The sequence below is a fragment of the Hevea brasiliensis genome, chromosome 6 (assembly GCF_030052815.1).
Source record: "Hevea brasiliensis isolate MT/VB/25A 57/8 chromosome 6, ASM3005281v1, whole genome shotgun sequence".
NCBI classification, from domain to species: Eukaryota; Viridiplantae; Streptophyta; class Magnoliopsida; order Malpighiales; family Euphorbiaceae; genus Hevea; species Hevea brasiliensis.
This window is the reverse complement of record NC_079498.1, coordinates 22,180,108-22,183,934: the sequence shown is the minus strand read 5'-3', so window position 1 is coordinate 22,183,934 and position 3,827 is coordinate 22,180,108. Positions and strand designations below refer to the sequence as shown.

At 34.5% G+C, this 3,827-nt stretch overlaps 1 non-coding gene across 1 annotated transcript; it reads right to left on the bottom strand.

The window, feature by feature from the left end:
* Nucleotides 1–220: 220 nt before the first annotated feature.
* On the bottom strand, nucleotides 221–326 carry LOC131181153 (small nucleolar RNA R71). Its single transcript, XR_009149781.1, has one exon. It is a non-coding gene; the product is annotated as a small nucleolar RNA R71 (small nucleolar RNA).
* Between the last annotated feature and the right edge of the window lie 3,501 nt (nucleotides 327–3,827).

The window sequence follows — 3,827 nt, the reverse complement described above, 5'->3', positions numbered from 1 at the left end:
CAGAGGATCCATATTATCATCTCTAATTCTTTCTTGCTCTATGTGATACATTCAAGATGAATGGTGTTTCTAAAGATGCCATTTAACTAAGAGCATTCCCATTCTCTCATAGGTGTAAAGCAACAAAGTGGCTATTATCTTAACCTGCAGGATCATTCACCAACTGTGCCGATCTGTAAATTCCTTTTTAGCAAGATACTTTCCATTTGGGAAAACTACTAAACTTAGAGCTAAACTCAATACCTTTAAACAAAAAGACAATAAATCTCTCTATGATGCATGGGAAAGGTACAAAGATCTTCAGAGGGAGTGCCACACCATGGCATCCAGGATTGGCTCCTCATTCAGAACTTCTACAATGGTTTACTACCATCAACAAGGAGAACTATAGATTCTGCAGTTGGTGGAGATCTAACGAAGAAAACAACTATCAAAGCTTTTGAACTTCCAAAAGGGTTGCCTATCACAAATTTGAATGGTCAAATGAAATATAGGATATAAGGAGAACAACTAGAGTATTGGAATTGGATACACTTCGTATGATCAATGCTCAATTTGACTAACTGTCAAAAAGGCTTGACAGAATGCAAGCCAATGCAATAGAAGCTAGTAACCAATTATGTAACCATTGTGGAGGAGGACACCAAAGTTCATAATGCAACAACTACATACGAAACAAGTGAGCTATGTGAATAACAATGGGAACTTCAACCAGAGAGCAATTGAAAATCCTTATTTAAACACTTATAATCCTAGATAGAGGAACCACTCAAATTTCTCATGGTCCAACCAACGGAACCAACAAAATTAGTCGATCAATAAACAATAAGAATATAGACCAACACCACTAGGCTTTCAAAAAAGAAATAAAAATAGCCTCAATAGCCACAATCTCCTCAACCACAATAGCCTAAATTGAAGATGACTAGGGAATCCATTATGGAAAGGTTCTTAGTAGCCCAACAATAACAAAGCGAGATGGTCAAGTAGCTTACTACTAGAATTGACCAATTGGCTACTAATAACAAAATGCTTGAAAACCTAATTGCTCAATAAGCCTATGACACCCCTGACCCGTCTATAGTGTAGCCGAGCAAAGTATGTCACACCCAGTGCCGGAGCATTTTACTTATCTTATTACATTTCCCAAATCTTAATTAATTTATTTAAAAGCTTTCATGTGAAGTTTATATCATGATTTGAAATTTTGATTATTTTGAAGTTGTAAAAAATTTTATAGAAAATTCGACAGAGTGTCGGCTTAAAATTGTGAAAACAGTTCTTCAGAATCTGTTAAAAACACTTCCAGTATAGATATCACATCCGCAACTCCAATAAAAATCAACACAATCTCAATATATCTCAATATTTCATCTCAACTCATAATTCCATTGATCCCATTCTATCACATAATTATACATAATTTCATAAAGAAATACTCAAATTTTTACAGAAATTTACATAATTTACACAGGTTCAGAATTTACAATACAAAATGAATACATAAATACAAAATGCAACACTACTAACAAGCCTAATGAATCCTACCCAAAACACTGCACGGATGAGGGACACTGGACACAACGCAGATCTGTACGCTCACCCAGTCTGAGGTCTGCTGGGCTTTTTATTTGTCTCACCAGTACCTACACGTGGCAAAAAGCGACGCGCTAAGCAATACAGCTTAGTGGTGCCAATATAAAATAAAAATAAACTAAAATAAATAAACATGCAAAAATTATATTGTTATTTTATGCAGACTAGATTTCTGGTAATTATTCGTAATATTCTTAATATTAGTACCTTTTATGTTCATTATTTGGTTATAAATTATTAAGACTTATTTTGGTTGCCCAAGTAACCTATACTAGTTGACTAGACTGGATAAATGAGTAAACTAGCACTGGGTACCAAGTACCTCGGACCGTCACACCATTGGTCACAAAGTGTCTACCAGGTGTGCAACAGAACGGCTAATAAGCCATAATACTCAACGGGCATAAAGCCAAGTGTGTCAAACACAGCAAAATGGCCATAGGCCATAATATCACAAAATGGCACAAAATGCCATAAATCACGAAATGGCATATAGCCATATGCAGTATTGCTATCGGAACCCTATTGGCATGCCAACCCATCCAAACTAATCATACTAGGCATACTAGGGTATATTACAAAGTTAATTGTTTAATTCTTTACATTTAAGGTTTGATGGTTATTATTCACCCGACTATTCATGCATAAATGTTGAATTTTTCATACATAATAGATATGTTAGTTCTAATTACATCAAAATCCCACATTTTGGATATTATACTTGTTGGCATTAATTGCCAATCTCAATTCAAAGTTCTTTGGAAGTTATTTCAAATTTTTAGATTTCATGGCCAATGTTTACTGTTCCATTGGACCAACCTACAGTGAGAATTGGACTAAACTTCCTTCATCAAAGTTGTTCCTTATTGTGTCTAGTTTAATTCCATTTTTGAATCACTCCATTTGGAGTTTTATAGCTCAAGTTATGGCATTTTTACCATAACTGGCCGGATTAGCTCATTGTCCAGATTTTCTGGGCAGAATTTGGTTCTGGCAGTTTTAGTGTCCTAATTTTGGCTAGCAATTTGAATTGGTTATGGTTAGAATTTGGGTTTCTATTCTTCATGAAAGTTGTTCTACATTGTCTAATATTTCCAGGGGTTTAAGAATCAGGTCATTTGGACCTTTCTACACAAAGTTATGATTATATGAACAAACACTGTTCATTTAGTCATTTTCCAAGTCCAAAATTTTGGTTACCCGGATTTAGGTAATTTTTAGGTCATTCTAAGTTGGTTTTCTGGGCAGGGTCTCTACATAAAAAATGTGGCATTATGTACCTAATTTCACCTCCAATTAGCCTTGCACCAATTGAAGCTACACAAGTCAAGTTATTGCTGCCCAAACACATTGGACTCAAGTCCAGAATTTCTAGCACAAATGGGCAGCGCACTAATTCCTAATCCAATGTCACAATTCATTCCAAATTAAGGTCAATTCACCTCAAATGGTCACTAATTGACCATTAGAACACCAATTAAACATTAAAGCACAAAATTCCCAATTTAGTGATAAAACCCTAACTTCAAATCCCTAATTCATGAATAACACCATGCATTTCACATCATACTTCATATACATGATCATAACTCAACTAGAATCCAAGTTTAAATTTCATTACACACCCAAATTCTTTTCCCCACTATGGCTGCCAATATTCAAGGTGGGTTCAAACATGTATATTTTGTTTAGTTTTCAATAATTTCTCATTCAATTTAGTGTCCTAACAAAGAATTTAAGGAGAGAGTGGAAGGAATTGACACTAACCTTTATGTGTGCCAACCCAAGCTTGACAAACCCCTTTGTTTCCACTTCTTTTTGCTGCCTCAAGCTTGCCCAAGGTGCAAGGATCAAGTTTAGTAAAGGCAAGAAGGAGTTTTATGGTGAAAAATTCAAGGTATGGCAAGGTTTGATGAAGAACAACAATGGAGGAAATGAAGAGGTGGTTTCAGCCAAGGAAGAAGGTGGAAGAAGGAGCAGAATTCTTTTGAATTATTTTGACTTCTTTTTCTCTTTTTAATGAATTTTAGTGTGCTTGTTGAGTTTTGATTGGTTAACACATTTTTATTGCATCATGCTTGCATATGCATGATGTCATAATTAGGCATTTACTTTCATTTTCTTTTTCTTTCTTTTCTATTCATTTTTAATTAAAATTTCATCAATATTTATTCATATTTTATGTCATATAATTCACTTACTTAATTGGACAAGTTGGTCAAAAATCATCT